The 17,266-nt window shown below is 39.5% G+C and overlaps 1 non-coding gene and 1 pseudogene across 1 annotated transcript; one reads left to right on the top strand and one right to left on the bottom strand.

Annotated features, from left to right (window-relative positions):
* Nucleotides 1-13,300: 13,300 nt before the first annotated feature.
* LOC148800607 (small nucleolar RNA R71) lies at nt 13,301-13,407 on the top strand. The gene has a single exon (XR_016071046.1). It is a non-coding gene; the product is annotated as a small nucleolar RNA R71 (small nucleolar RNA).
* Nucleotides 13,408-13,722: 315 nt separating this feature from the next.
* The window catches only part of LOC148800608 (uncharacterized), a 35,243-nt pseudogene continuing 31,699 nt past the window's right edge, over nt 13,723-17,266 (bottom strand).

Consider the following 17,266-nt stretch of genomic DNA (forward strand, 5'->3'; position numbering starts at 1 on the left):
TCTCTAAAATGTTTGTGAATCACACAAAAGATTATTTTTCCTTGCATCATTGACAACCGCCATAATGCCTTTATTGCCCACGAAACCTTTCATTATTATCTTCAAAATGACGAAGAAAAAGGGCATAAGATTTGGTCGTTAATTGATATGATAATGTCAAAGATGGGATTTCACACGACCTAGATCAATCAAGTACTTAAATTCATTTCAATACTAATGGCAGCCAACAAGGGAATCCTTTGTCTCCCTATCCATTTGTGTTGGCTATGTAGGGCTTCTCGAGTCTTTAAAGAAGAGAGTAGAGAAACTTTCTTATAGCCAACCAACGAAATTAGCCAGACAGGCCCCTCAAGTCTTGGTGCTTCTCTTTGCAGATGACAATCCTCTCCTCTTAAAGGATGACGTAGATAACTACATTGTATTTCTCAAGATCCCAAAGACTTATTCTGAGCTTTATGTCAGATAAGAATGTAGAAGAGAGAAAAGTTAAAAATAAAAGATTGCTCTGTGTTGCTTGACCTGTTGACCAGGCTGAGATGGGTACAGTATATATACACAAAGAACAAAAAATAATAAAAGAAAGTAAGAATAGACTAGGCAGTTGCCTATGTACAAGTATTGCTAATTAATTCTCTTTCTAATTTAGTGGTTGCCAAATTTGTATGAGAGCCTTCATTAGTAATTTCTATTCTTGGAGGAGATCTTTCATTGGCAGCTGCTAAAGATCCTTTATTGGTAGTTGCTAAGCAAGACTGAGAGCCTCCATTGGTAACTTCCAAACTTGTGGAGTTACCTTTTGGAGAGATTAATACGCCCCCCTAAGCGAAATTGGGCTGGAAGCACATGAAGCTTGGACTGGAGAAAATTAAATCGAGTCGGAGCAAGAGGTTTGGTAAAGATATCGGCTAGCTGATCATCAGTAGAAATATATTGGACGTCCAAATTTTTACGGAGAATACGATCATGCAAAAAATGAAAGTCCACTTCGATGTGCTTGGTACGAGCATGAAACACTGAATCAGCTGCCAGATACGTGGCGCCAATATTATCATAGTAAAGAATAGGCAGAGTGCTGTGTCCGGAAGCGCGTCGTTAAACACTTCGGAACACTAGTTTAAACATTTATAATTTATTCTGATTCTTAAACAACTACTAACGCAGTAAAGTGATGAGAATGGGTCGTATGCACAGGGAAATAGGGGAGAAATAATTACGTACTTAGATCCAGGAGAGAGAACACGAAGGGGAGTTGCAAAAAAATAAAATTAATTAATTAAAAAGAAAAATATAGCATTCATTAAAACCAAATTCAAATAGTACTCAGAAAAACAACTGCATAAAAATAAATAACAGAAACAAGTAAATAAAGGGAACGAAATAAAAGTGTCTGAGAATCCGATCAAAGGTAGCAGTCTCCGGATCACTCCATTGACCCTCAAACTTCTCGAGCTAGGCCTTCCGTCTTACCTGGCCAAATTTCAGATCTGTAGAAAAGAAATAAAATACAAATTAAATCTAATAAAAATAAATTTGCAGGAAGAAAAATAAAATGTAAATTAAAGAACTGAAAGTAATTCTAAAACTGAAGAAAAAATGGTTGGGATTCAAATCCAGAGGTGGTAGTGAAGGGATGAGAGATCCATCGTATGGACGCCTAAATCTTGCAGAATAAGGTGGGCGAATTCCAAAAAAAAATTCTCTCCCTTCAACTGGGAATCGCATTCCCTATTTTAGAAAATCATATTTTCAAAGACCAATCTTGAACCATAAACTGAACAAGATCTGAATAAAACCAATAGGAGAAGATTATACCTGATACAGAGAAATATTATCTCTCAATGGAGGTGTTCACGCCCAAGGAAGGATCCAAAAACTGCTCCCATTGAATATGGCGCAGTGTAGGATGGAGCAGAAAGTGTTCTCTCCAAAAACCTAATCCTTCGCAAGAAGTAGCAGGATGGCACGTGAGCACAACTTCCTATCAGTCCCTTCACATGGAACTCATGTCAAGATCGAATTTTGATTTCTCCCACTGAACTAGAGATCGAACTGCCAGGGTAGGCGGCAACAGGAAGGAGGCGGCAAGAATGAATTTCGCAGGGTTGCTTAATTCTTCCTTCTGTGATTTCAGATCTAAAGAGGATGTGAATGTGTGTCTTCTAAAGGCTGCCGCCCCTTCCTTCTTTTGTAACCTTAAAGGATCTACTCCTAATCCCATTAGGAGTTGCTGATCCAAATCATATTTGGATCAGACATCCCTTTAGGTGATAAGGATAAACCCTTATCTTATCTGCAGATTAGATCAGCCTTCTCCTAATCTTATTAGGGGGTTTCCAGATCTGAATGTGGACTCTCTGAGTGGATAGGATTAAGACCCTATCCTATCTACTAATCCATTCCAGAATTCGCCCCATATTTAACTAATTAAATTAGCCCAGTTCGAAATGGGCTTTAGGCCCATTAAGGTTACGTGCTCACTTAGCCTTCCTAACTGCTGCCCAGCTGGGCTTCCTTGTATGGCGTGGGACCCAAACATTGATCTACACATAGCCACATGGGTTCAGCCCAGCCTATGTTACAAGGCCTGGCCGAATACACTGTTATGGACAGTGCACCCCCTGAAACCCATCATATGGGCTCTATTGGGCCAACACTTACCCTAAGTGGTCCCTGGGACAAGCCACCTTGTAGCACCCTGGGACTGTGGGCAGATGCAAGATTAGCCAATTAGGTATTACCTTCAATGGTCTTACACTTAACCTCTCAGCCCATAATGATCAAACATTGCCCGACAAGAGAGGACCTCTCCCTCGGCTGGAAGGAACAGTGTTGCACTCTCTGCTTATATCGATCCTGGGAATTAAATCCTTTTGCAAACATTTCGGAAACCATAATATATATATATACTTTTATATCTCCTATAAAATATATTTTGTAAAAACAAATCTCAACGATTGAAATCGGCTACCAGCAGTCTTGGTTTCCATTAGTGAGAGTGCATCCCCGATCATTACCTTTGTCCGACAAAGGGGTTGATCCTGTCACTATGATCACCCACTCAGATGAATTCTCAGATTGTCCCAACATACCCAAGTTTTGACCCCCGCTAAGGATCTTACTAATTGGTACATCAAAGACAGCTCAATCTGACACCTAGTGTAGTTCATAATCGAGTCTAGGGGTCGGGTGTAACTTTCCAGTTTTGCCCATTAATCTCCAAGGTCCAGGGCAATACTGGAAATCTGGTCCGGTTCAAAGATTCAATTAATCGTACACTGCATGTGCCTAGGGTCTCACCCTGGCGGCTGAGATAGGCCACCCCAACTGACTTGGTGGCACATCAGTGTCAACCTTATCAGGATAGGTCTCCCTAAACCGACCCACTGGCTGTGAACATTCTAAACTAACACGAGTATCATTATGTGTCTAGTTTAAGGGGATTACACAGAAACACATCAAAGGAACATGAATCAAATATGTACTTTATTCATTTACAATAAACTCATAATGTACATCATTCTGATTGAAGCTAAGGGCATACAAAAATTGTCTAACAGGTAGTAGTGGTGTTGGTGAACTGCAAGTATGAACCCCTCTGATGCGATTAGAACTGCACTAGCAAGTGCACTAGTCGATCAAGTAATATACTAATGAGTAAATGAAGTATCGTTCCCACAAGGATTAATCCAACAACTAATAGTACTTAATCTACCTTATGTTATCTGATAATCCGAAAATTAATTAATTAACTCCTGATTTGCTAACTATCCTAGGTGCTCTCGAATTAAATCACCCTAACTAAATAGAGAAAGCACTTCACAAAAACTCAATTGATCTCAAAATCAGTTCCATTATCTTATCGAAATATCCAACTGATGTTAATTTCAGTTATGGTTTGGCGATTTCTCTATTGTCATGAATAGTCTTTTTCGAGCACATGCCAATCTATCTAACATGTAATCGCCCCTATATCTCTATCAAGGGTTTAATTACTGTAGATGCATTAATGACAAGAAAATAGAATGATAACAGTTATTGAATGCCAAACGAATCATGTAAATTATCTCTAAGGTACACTCAATTCGTTCCCTTGATCAGTTAGTCCGATTACCTAACCCTTCCTTAAGAAATATAAGTAATCTCAAGAAATAAGAGCAAATCGGCCAAAGTTACTCTTAATATTAAAACCATAATCAAGAAATCCCAATAATTGAATAACCATCAATCGGATTTAATTAAAAGATTAATTACATAACTGAAATAAAATCAATCATTGTCCGCATTGTAGAAAGAATAAAAGATTCAAACAAAAGAAAATCCTAGTTGAACATGGGTCACCAAAATCATTGAATAAAAGAAGAAGACAGCCTAAAAATTCTTGCGTGAAATCTCGATCTCCTCTCTAATTCTCCTTCGGAAGCCTCGTGATCTTTCTCCCAACACTTCTCCTTTGGTTCTTGTGAAAAAATCGAGAGTGTCTTTCTTCCTTCCCTTTTTCTTTTATACTTTTTCTTGCAGCTTTAGAGTCCTACTCCTACTCGAACTCTGCTAAAATTAATCGCCTAGTGGAGCCTCCCAGATAACATACGGTTGTGTCTCTTTTTTCTTAGGTGCTTCCTTGTAGCAATATCACCATGTCTTCATGCTCTAACACCCCGAAATTGTTCCAAACTCCTATTTTCCTAAAATTAAGCTCAATTAGGGCAAGAACCATTAAAATTTATCCATAAAAACCATATATGAGACAATAAAAAGTGTGTAGCGCACACACACATCAAATATCCCCACACTTAAGCTTTTGCTTGTCCTCAAGCAAAAGATAATAATCATAAACTGACCATTCCCCCAAATTACTCCTAACTATTACATGAATTCTGGGATGAGAATAAGTTGAGTAATCGGAAATCATACATAAATATTCTAATTCATCCCCATGACAAGCCACTCTTACCACATACACAAGAACGAAGGAAGAGAAGAACATAAGATTCTTCATGTTCCAGTACTCAATTCCATTCAGTATATAGTAGCTCCTTGATTGTCATGAATAACCATCACATCGAGCTTGATCTTAACTCTTGTCAATGCACTAACTTGAATATCCAACTATATATATATATATATATATATTTTCCCCTTGAACCTCAGTCGTCACTGTGAAATATTTTTTTTTGAATGTGAGTGCATTTTATGCTCCATCTCACAAGGGTCACAGGCTAGAGGCAGATAGAACTGCTAGTTTTACTATTCGACTTGAAACAGTGGAGTTGGGATAGAACACATATCATGAACCGCTAGTTTTACTATTCAATTCATGATAGCGGAGTAGTTCGGACTTTGTCAAAGGACAATTTTGCTTCCTTATTGTCCTCTTTTTCTCAACTGCCAAAATTTATTCATGCATTGACAGTTCAGGATGTTCACCAAATGCTCGAGTGTCCATGAAAACTTCAATCAAGTACAACAATACACACACATAAAATCAGCTTCTTACCACTCCTCAAGGTAATAGCTTGCACTTGCCCCCTTGGATTCACCTCCGTATTGCTAGGCAAGCCACCTTGGACTCTAGCGGATATCATTCGTGCCAATTGCGCCACTTGAGTCTCTAAATTCTTAATCGATGCCTCTTGATTCTGAAATCTTGTTTCCACACTTGATATGAACTTAATCATCAGCTCCTCTAAATTGGATTTCTTTCCACGTGTTTTTCGAACACTTTCTGTGTCAGTGGCTTCGTCAATGGGTCTGCTACATTCTCCGCTGATGCTACCTTCTGAATCAAGATGTCCCCTCTACCAACAATCTCTCGGAGTACGTGGTACTTCCTCTCGATGTGCTTCGACTTCGAGTGGGCTCGTGGCTCCTTAGCCTGAGCAATCACTCCATTGTTGTCACACAACAATGGGATGGGTGATGTGCTGGATGGAACTACTCCCAATTCGTGAACGAACTTCTTCATCCACACGGCTTCCTTGGCAGCTTCACTTGCAGCAATGTATTCGACCTCGGTTGTGGAGTCTGCTGTGGACCCCTGTTTGCTGCTTTTCCAGCAAACAGCACACGATCCTATCGTGAAAACATATCCAGATGTAGACTTTCTATCATCTGGATCAAACTAGAAATCCACATCTGTATACCCTTGCATTTGTAGTGAACTACCATCGAATACCAGACAAAACTCTTTTGTCCTTCGAAGGTACTTAAGTATGCATTTCATAGCAGTCCAATGCTCCTGCCCTGGGTTGGCCTGGAATCTGCTTACTACACTCACTGCCTGGGCGATGTCAGGACGAGTGCACAGCATGGCATACATGATGCTCCCTACGGCTGATGAGGCATAGGGAACACCTTTCATGCTCTCGATCTCCTCAGAGGTCTTTGGAGACATCTTCTTGGAGAGATTGGCTCCATGCCTGAAAGGAACATTTCCTTTCTTGGAATTTTCCATGCTGTATCTCTTGACTATTTTGTCAATATAAGCAGATTTGGATAATCCTATTATCCGCTTCGATCTATCTCTATAGAGTCGAAGACCCAGTCTATAGGAGGCTTCTCCAAGGTCTTTCTTGGAGAATTGCTGTGATAGCCATACTTTTATCATAGTTAACATTCCTACATTATTCCCAATGAGTAGAATGTCATCTACATACAGAACCAGAAACATAACCTTGTCACCACTAGTCTTCCTGTAAACACAGGGTTCATCCGGATTCTGCTCAAAATCAAACTTTTTGACCGTAGAGTCAAATCGGATGTTCCAACTTCTAGAAGCTTGCTTGAGTCCATATATGGATCTATTCAACTTACACACCATGTGTTCCTGACCCGCAGCTACAAAACCTTACAGTTGCTGCATATAGATATCTTCAGTAAGATCTCCATTCCGGAACGCAGTTTTGACATCCATCTGCCAAATCTCATAGTCATAGTAAGCTGCTACAGCTAGCAGGATCCTAATGGATTTAAGCATGGCCACGGGCAAAAAGGTTTCCTCATAATCGATGCCTTCTTTCTGAGTGTATCCTTTCGCCACTAGATGAGCTTTGTAGGTCTCAACCCTGCCATCGGGGCCCTTCTTCCTCTTGTAGATCCATTTGCAACCTATTGCTTTTACCCCGGAGGGTGGATCCACTAGAGTCCAGACTCCATTGGTCTCCATTGAGTCCATCTCAGCTCTCATGGCATCTACCCATTTAAGGGAGTCTATGTCCAACATAGCTTCCGTATAAGTCACGAGATCCTCTTCACTAGTCAAGGTTTCGACCAGGTAAATATCCTGATCGTAACCAAAACGGACCGGTGGCCTGGACACCCGGGTAGATCTTCTAGGTTGGTCACTACCTGGAACTTGTGGGACACCTCCCACTGCATCTGAGCTCTCCACATCAAGAACAATTTCTTGACGAAGATTGTCTAGGATGTAGTCATTTTCCAAGAATTGTGCATTCTGACTGCAAAACACCTTCTGCTCACTTGGTTCATAGAATAGGTAGCCCATTGAGCTCTTTGGGTAGCCTACGAATAGGCAACGGCTAGTCTTGGATTTCAATTTGTCCGGATTCGTTCTTTTAATGTGAGCCGGACAACCCAAAATCTTCAAGTGTCGTACACTTGGTTTCTTTCCGGTCCAAAGCTCAAAGGGAGTCTTAGGAACCCATTTGGTTGGAACCCAGTTCAGCACATATATCGCAGTCTCTAATGCATATCCCCAAAAGGAAGTGGGTAACTCTGAATGGATGAGAAGTGACCGGACCATATCTTATAGGGTCCTATTCCTCCTCTCTGAAACACCGTTAAGTTGTGGCGTAGCAGGAGGAGCTAACTGTGATACTATCCCATTTACCTTTAAGTAGTCCCTAAATTCATCAGAGAAATATTCGCCGCCTCGATCTGATCGAAGGGACTTAATTTCTCTCCCTAACTGTTTCTCGACCTCTTGTCTGAACTCTTTGTACTTTTCAAAGGATTCAGACTTATGTCTTATTAGGTACACATAACCATACCAAGAATAGTCATCGGTGAATGTAATGAAATACACGTGTTGGTTACGGGTCCTAACACTCAGGGGACAACATACATCAGTATGTATAAGGTCAAGCGTGCATGTACATCTTTCAGGCTTACCGTTAAATGGCCTCTTTGTCATCTTACCCTGAAGGCAAGGCTCATAAGTGGGAAGATCTTCTACAGTTAGAAAATCCAAATGACCATCCTTTACCAGTCTTGTGATTCGGTCAATACCGATATGGCCAAGTCGGTAATGCCACAGGCATGTGGGATTAACTGTATCACGTGCTCTTTTCCTGGGGATTTCAGCCGATGTAGTTTCGGCTATGTTAGTTTCTAGAAAAGGATGTAGAACATAGAGACCGTTCTCCCATTCCCCATATGCGATGAATTTATTGTTTCTTTTAATAGTAATCGTATTACTGAAAAAGACAGAATATCCATCCGCACACAGTTTTGAGACAGAAATCAAATTTCTTCTTAGATTTTGCACAAAAAGACAATCTTTAAGTACAATATTTCCTTCTCTAAATTTTAATTCTACGGTGCCTATTGCCGTAGTTGCAACGCTTGCAGAAGTCCCCAAGTAGAGCATCCCTTCTCCATCATTCAGCCTTCTGCTTACTTTGAACCCCTGTAGTGAGCTACACGCATGAGTTGAAGCCCCAGAGTCAATACACCAGGACACAGAAGCCACCAATAAGTTGGTTTCTATGACACAAGATTTGAAATTACCTTTCTTGAATTCCAGGTACTAAGGACAGTTCCTCTTCCAATGGCCGGTTTGTTTGCAGAAGTGACATGCATCTGCTGTCCTGTCGTTCTTCTGCTTCTTGGGCTTGGTAGTCTTCTTCTGAGGCTTCTTTGCCTTCCTCTTTTTCTTGCCCATTTTGTTAGCTTCAACAAGCATCACCACAGGCTCATCCTTCTTAAGTAAGTCCTCGGCCCTTTGCAACATATTGCTGAGCTCTTGGACGCTGACATTCAACTTGTTCATATTGTAGTTTAATATGAACCCATTGAAGGAAGAGGGCATGGAGTTCAGAATGGCATCCACTTGAGTGCCAAGATCTAGCCCGGATCCAAGGCCTTCCAGCTCGTTAATGTATCCCATCATCCAAAGACAATGGTCGTGAACTTTTTGCCCCTTGGACGTCTGAGCGGTCATGAACATTTTCAAGACCTTCTGCTGAGTAGAACGGTTCTGCTCTTCGTACATTGTTTTCAGACTGTCCAATATGTCCTTAGCGAGTTTGATCTGATCGAACTGCCTCTGTATTGAGTTGTCCAAAGAAGCAACGACATAGCAGCGGGCTAGGGAGTTTTTATCCTCCCAATCTTGGAATTCTCTCCTGCGGGCTTCAGAAGCCCTATCACCCGGACGCTCCGGGGCAGGAGACTTGACTACCTTGTCCAGTTTTTCAGATGTTAAAACCAACATTAGGTTACGACACCAATCGGCATAGTTTGGGCCCTTAAGCTTGTTGTTGTCAAGAAGCTTTGCAAATTGTCCCTTTGCCATTTTCTGATAAAACAACAAATATCAGTCCACAACCTTATTTGATTCATGTTCATATCACAGACATGGATTTTAATCTATGTTCCATTCCCATTTGTTCATCTCTGAGTTTTCCCTCCTATTTGGGACGGAGACAGCGACTTGTCTCTGGAAATGTGGGAAACCACATAGAATGCATGGAGCCAACTGTTTCAGCTGCAAATCCCCACCACCTTTCTATGAAGGATCATATCCACTCATCATATGAGCTTTCCCTTTGGCCTCTGTCAAACAAGGTTCAGAGCCGTTTTCAGGTAAACCTTTCTGTCTAGTATGTGCTCACCCATCATATTCGTGAACACCAAGGTACCGTGAGAGAGTTCCCATTTTCTGGTGAAGCCTCTCCCACATCGGTCTATGACGCCCCTATCATCTTATGAAACACTTAGAAAAGCCCAACAACAAATGGATAGCCCATTTTCTGGTGCGTTTCCTCATTACTGAAGGACCCACCCTCATGCTAATGATAAAAGGCCTTTAGAGAGTTCATCACATGAATCTCCCTATCACATGCACTCATATTTACTTGAGGGAACAAGAATTACGCCCTAATTTATTTTAGGTCAAACCAAAATGGCTCCCACTGACTTTCATAAAGCCAAATTTCGGTGGGCCTAAATCGGCTAGGGTTCCGCACGTAACCTCTTCAGGAGGTGTGGGGCCCACCATAGAGGAAGGTCATCCAATGGCCAGGAGGGACACCATGGCAATGATGTGCATTCAGCCATGGTGTGCGTAAGAGCCACTATCGAATCTGCATGGGCCAAGCACTTATGGCCCATGAACGTAGTACATCACACATCCATACATCACATGCAGGGAGGAATTGATCCAATCAATTAATTATCTGTAAAAACCCATTTGAAGCCCATTTTAATCCATAAAATTAACAATTAATATCATCTAGGTATATGGGCAGAATTAGGGTTACCCAGTTCGGCCCATATAGCTTTATCCTTTGAAGTGGGCTTCTGGCAGTTTTAACAATTTAAAACTGGGCCTTACAGATTGGGCCAAATTAAATATCCAATTAATTATCAATCCTTAGGCCCATTAGACAAAAATTAGGGCTGATATTCATTCTTGATCGAACCCTAGATTCGGTCCAAACAATTAGAACCAATCATGGTTCGAATGGGTCTAGGGTTTGATCCTTAATTAAATCTTTAATTCAAGAAAATAATCTGAAATTAAAGAACTGATAAAACAAAACAAGAATCAGTCAATCCAGGGCTGTTCATACAATCCATCCTGCAAAACAGAGGTTAGATCACAAATGCAGTTTCACAAACTGTAAATTGCAGGTAGCGAATGTCCCATCTGCGAAATCTCCTTCCTTGCGTCGCCATCTTCGATCCAAAAAAAATAAATAAATAGAAAACCTAATTTTTATTATAATTACATCAGATCGAATACCTAATACATTGAATCTAAAAATAAAAAAAAAAAAAATTATTTACAGACCAAATGTAATGAATAAATCAAGAAACTGCAAATCTTGCAGGTTCCCTGCGCAAACCTTGAATTCAATCTCCTCTTGTATGAACAGGCCATAAATCAAGAAAATCATAAAGACCTATTCTAAACAATAATCAGATCTTGATTTCTCCTAAGAACTGGAGATCGAACTGTAGGTTGGCGGCGGCAGGAAGGAGGCGGCAAGAGAGATTTTGCAGAGGTTGCAGAAATCTCTCTTTTGTGATTTCAGCTCTGAAGACAAGAGTCTTAGGTTGCATGTCTAAAGGCTGCCGCACCCTCCTTTTATAGATTTAAAGGGATCAGCTCCTAATCCTATTAGGAGCTGCTGATCCAAATTATATTTGGATTAGAAGTCCCTTTAAGTGATAAGGGAGAACCCTTATCTTATCTGCAGATCAGATCAGACATCTCCTAATCTAGTTAGGAGGCTTCCAGATCTAAATCTTATTTAGATCTTGAACTCTCTAAGTGGATAAGTTCTAGGCCCAATCCTATTAGCTGATCCATCTTAGAATTCGCCCCCTTTAACAAATCAGCCCAATTCGAAATGGGCTTAAGGCCCATTTAAGGTTATGTACTCACTTAGCCTTTCAAACTGCTGCCTAGTTGGGCTTCCTAGTATGGCGTGGGACCCTAACATTGACCTACACATCAGCCACATGGGTTCAGCCCAGCCTTTGTTACAAGGCCCGGCCGAATACACTGTTTATGGACAGTGCACCCCCTGAAACCCATCTTATGGGCTCTATGGGCCCAATCACTTACCCAAAGTGGTCCCTAGGCCAAGCCACATTGTAACACCCAGGGACTGTGGGCAGATGCAAGATTAGCCCATCAGGTATTATCCTCAATGGTCTTACACTTAACCTCTCAGTCTATAATGATCAAACACTGCCCGACAAGGGAGGACTTCTCCCTCGACTGCAAGGAATAGTGTTGCACTCTCTGCTTACATGGATCTCGGGAATTAAAACATTTTGCAAATCATTTTGAAACCATAACATATATATATCTTTATATAAATATATTTTGCAAAACAAAATCTCAACAATTGAAATCAACTGCCGGCTGTCTTGGTTTCCATCAGAGAGAGTGCATCCCTGATCATTACCTTTGTCCGACAAAGGGGCTAATCCTGTCACTATGATCACCCACTCAGATGAATTCTCGGACTGTCCCAACATACCCAGGTTTTGACCCCCGCTAAGGATCTCACTGATTGGTACATCAAAGACAACCCAATCCGACACCTAGCATAGTATCATAATCGAGTCTAGGGGTCAGGTGTAACTTTCCATTTTTTTCCATCTATCTCCAAGGTACAGGGCAATACTGGAAATCTGGTCTGGTTCAAAGGTTCTATTAATCCTACACTGCATGTGCTTTGGGTCTCACCCTGGTAGCTGAGACAAGCCACCCCAACAGTTGGCAGCACACAGTATCAAATGTGTACTGTGAACATTCTAAACTTACCCAATGGCTGTGAACATTCTAAACTAACACAAGTCTCATTAAATGTCCAGTTTAAGGGTATTACATAGAAACACACCATAGGAACATGAATCAAATGTGTACTTTATTCATTTACAATAAATTCATAATGTACATATTTCTGATTGAAGCTAAGGGCATACAAAACTATCTAACATCTAAATTCTTAATCGATGCCTCTTGATTCTGAAATCTTGTTTCCGCACTTGATATGAACTTAGTCATCAGCTCCTCTAAATTGGATTTCTTTTCCAATTGAGCGAAATTTTGAAGAGGAGGTTTCACCACATTTTGATTTGACCATGAAAGATTAGGGTGATTCCTCCATTCGGGGTTAAAGGCACGAGGATAATGGTTACCTTGCTGCCTTTGACGATTCGCTATGAAATCCACTTGCTCAGGGGACTGCATGAATTGATTTCCAACTTGGCATTCGGTACTGATATGACCTCCCCCACACCATTCACAGGCTATTGCTTGAACTTGCATGGCTGTCAACTGCATGTCATTGATCTTCTTGCTGAGAGCTCCAATTTGTGCAGATAATGCTATATAAGTGTCTACGTTGTGAATGCCGGCTTGCTTCTTAACTTGGGCTCTCTCGGAATGCCACTGATAGTTATTTGTAGCCATCTCTTCAATAAGTGCAGGAGCAACCTCTGGTGTCTTGTTGTTAATGGACCCTCCAGCTACAGCGTCCATGATGGTCTTATTTGCTTTCATTAGTCCATTGTAGAATGTCTGAACCTGGAGCCAAACAGGAAGTCCATGATGAGGAACCTTCCTCAATAATTCCTTGTAGCTCTCCCATGACTCATATAATGATTCTCCATTCTGCTGAGTGAAAGTTGTGATGTCATTCTGCATTTTTGCAGTCTTGGATGGAGGAAAATACTTGGATAGGAAGTGGATGGCCATTTCATCCCAAGTTGAGATCGATCCAGCTGGTAGAGAGTCGAGCCAAGTCTTAGCCTCGTCCTTCAAAGAAAAAGGAAATAATCTGAGTCTCACAGCATCATCACTAACTCTGTTGTGTTTGAATGTGTCACATATCTCCAAGAAGTTAGCAGAGTGTTGGGATCCTCATTAGCCAAACCACAAAACTGACCCATGTTCTGAATCATCTGGATGATTGCCGGTTTGATTTCAAAGTTGTTGGCAGCTATAGCTGGTCTCGCTATGCTCTAGGCTGCACCAGTGAGGGTTGGTTTGGCATAGTCCATCATAGTCCTTTTCTCGGCCATCTTCGTTCTTTCAGCCTTGCCTTGCTTCAAGGCTCTAAGGCGACAATGAAGAGTTCGGTCAATCTCTGGATCGTAGATGATGCTCTCCTTCCCACTGCTGCATGTCATATACTGAGCAAGTCAAAGTTGTAAAGATACTATAACACACACAACATGGATATATTATACAAAACCAGATTAACAATAGTAGATGATTCCTAATGTGTTATGATAATCCCCGGCAACGGTGCCAAAAACTTGATGCACTTAGAACTGCACTAGCAAGTGCACTAGTTGATCAAGTAATATACTGATGATTAAATGAAGTATTGTTCCCACAAGGACTAATCCAACAACTACTAGTACTTAATCTACCTTATGTTATTTGATAATCCAAAATTTAATTAATTAACTCCTAATTAGCTAACTATCCTAGGTGCTCTCGAATTAAATCACCCTAACTAAATAGAGAAAGCACTTCACGAAAACTCAATTGATCTCAAAATCAGTTCCATAATTATCTTATTAAAATATCCAACTAATGTTAATTTCAGTTATGGTTTGGCGATTTCCCTATTGTCATGAACAGTCTCTTTCGAGCACATGCAAATCTATCTAACATGTAATAGCTCCTATATCTCTATCAAGGGTTTAATTACTGTAGATGCATTAATGGCAAGAAAATCGAATGATAGAAGTTCTTGTTGAATGAATGCCAAACGAATCATGTAAATTATCTCTAAGGTACATTCAATTTGTTCCCTTGATCAGTTAGACCGATTACCTAACCCTTTCTCAAGCAATATAAGTAATCTCAAGAAATAAGAGCAAATCGGCCGAAGTTACTCTTAATATTAAAACCCTAATCAAGAAATCCCAATAACTAAATAACCATCAATTGGATTAAATTAAATGATTAATTACATAACTGAAATAAAATCAATCATTGTTCGCATTGTAGAAAGAATAAAAGATTCAAACAAAAGAAAGCCCTAGTTGAACATGGGTCACCGAAATTGTTGAATTAAACAAGAAGGCAACCTAAAAATTCTTGTGTGAAATCCCGATCTCCTCTCCAATTCTCCTTCGGAATCCTCGTGATCTTTCTCCCAGCACTTCTCCTTTGGTTCTTGTGAAAAAATCGAGAGAGTCTTTCTTCCTTCCCTTTTTCTTTTATACTCTTTCTTGCAGCTTTAGAGTCCTACTCCTACTCGAACTCTGCTAAAAATAATCGCCTAGTGGAGCCTCCCAGATAACATACGGCTGTGTCTCTTTTTTCTTAGGCCGAAGTGCTTCCTTGTAGCAATATCACCATGTCTTCATGCTCTATCACCCCGAAACTGTTCCAAACTCTTGTTTTCCTAAACTTAAGGTCAATTAGGGCAAGAACCATTAAAATTTTTCCATAAATACCATATATGATACAATAAAAAGTGTGTAGCAGACACACACATCATCCTATTTGGCTCTCTAATCTATCAATGAATTGTTGCTGATTTAAGATCAAATACTGAAGTTGCATGAATTGGTCATCTACTGTACGTGCTTGAGGAGGTTGTGGGTAAGCTTGATAAGGTTGGGCTGGTTGGTTTCTAGGATGCATCTATTGGAATTGACTTTACATTTGTGGCCTTGGAAATTGGTGGGCCATGGAGTTAGATAGGTTGTATTGGGACTGTGTATAGGTTTGACATAGTCGAGCCGGTTGAGTCCCATGGTAATCATTGTACTCCCAGTGGATCTGTGCTTCAGACCATTGAGAGTGCATATCTAGTAGGGGGTTTTCTTGGACTTGGGCCCTATAATTGAAATTGGGCTAATTTTCCCACCCAGGGTTATATGGACTAGAGAATGGGTTAGCCTTGGGTCGGAAAAATCTATTGGCCACATGTATATGGTTTGGATGGACTGGTTGACATGGGCCTGCTGCAGGGCACTGGCTGACATGATGGGCCGGGCTTGCACAGATGGAACATGATGGATAGGATGACAAGGTTGCGTATGGGCCAATTTGTTGACGACGAGCAAGGACTTGGTCAAGTCTTTGGGTCATACCATTAATCTTGTCCAATTGTTGAGACACATGGTTCCAATCTATTTGTGGCTCAGGTTAGAAGTAATTTCTCATTCCACAAACTCCAGCCATTGAATTCATTTTATTTTAACCCCCTTTTTCTTTTTTTTTTGAAATTTGAAATTTAAAATTTTAATTTTAATTTCAAATTTAGATCTTGAAATTTAAATTCTGAAATTTAAACTCAAATTTGATTTTTATTTTTTTTTAATTCAAAATTTAAATTTTTGAAATTTAAATTCCTAAAATTTAAATTCAAATTTGAATTTTTAATTTTTTTTGTTTTCTCTTTTATTTTCTTTTTTTATTATTTTTTTAAAGGCAAACAAATCAATCACACGACCTAGGGCTGAGCTAGGGTTTCCCAAACTAGTGGTTCAACCAATGTTAATCTTTTTAGGTTCACTTGGAATTACACCACTTCCTTTGGTTAGCTAGGTAAGAGGTGGGGATGTGGAAGGCTCCCCTTGCTCTCGCAAGGACCTAATTAAGTAACCACAAAACCCACTTAGGCTTAGCCGTTTAACCTCTTTCCTTAGACACCAACCGCCGATTATAGAAAATAATTTCAATCTCTCCTATAATTCAACACACCTTTGAAACAAATGTGAGGCTTCCCTAAAGGATCTTTCTATCCAAATTTTAAATTAGGGTTAGGGTGAACCGCATGTGAATGGTGGTGATTTTTGAACCAAGGAAGGGTGATGAAATCCCCACCTTATCTTATTTAGGTTGGATGCCCTTAAATGAATTAACGGAAAGACAAAATAAACACAACAAAATGCAACTAACTACAATGAATGAACAATTATTTCTAAGATGAAATTCATCAATTAAACTTAAAAGAATAAAGCAAACAACTAAGCAAAAGGAACAACTTACAATAATAATTTCAGCAATTAAATAAACCTATATGATGCACGCTCTAGAAAATAAAACCTAAATATTGGAATGAAAATGCAAGAGAAATATTCAATTTTTTTTTTATATTTTTTAATTCAAAATTTAAACTTTTGGGAGTTTAAATTCAAATTCAGATTTTGAGATTGAAATTCCTAAAATTTAAATTTGATTTTTTTTTTAATTTTTATCTTTTTTCCTTTTCAATTTTTTTTTAAATTCGAAAATTTAAAATTTAAATTTCGAAATTTGAAATTCAAATTCAAATTCGAATTAAAATTTAAATTTAAATTCATATTTGAAATTTAAACTCAAATTCGAAAATTTCAACAATTTCCTATTTAGCAATTAATTATTCAATTAAACAACTAAAAGCAAAGAAGTTAAATAAAGCAACAAATAATAATTGCAAACAGAAAATAAAACAGCAATTAATTGTGCTAAACAGAATTAACAATTACCAAAAATAAATTCTAACAAACTAATTGCCAATCTAAAAATTAAACCGAAATAGATAAGAAAATTATGCAA

The sequence above is a fragment of the Nelumbo nucifera genome, chromosome 4 (genome assembly GCF_055504915.1).
Source record: "Nelumbo nucifera cultivar China Antique chromosome 4, China Antique-T2T, whole genome shotgun sequence".
NCBI lineage: Eukaryota > Viridiplantae > Streptophyta > Magnoliopsida > Proteales > Nelumbonaceae > Nelumbo > Nelumbo nucifera.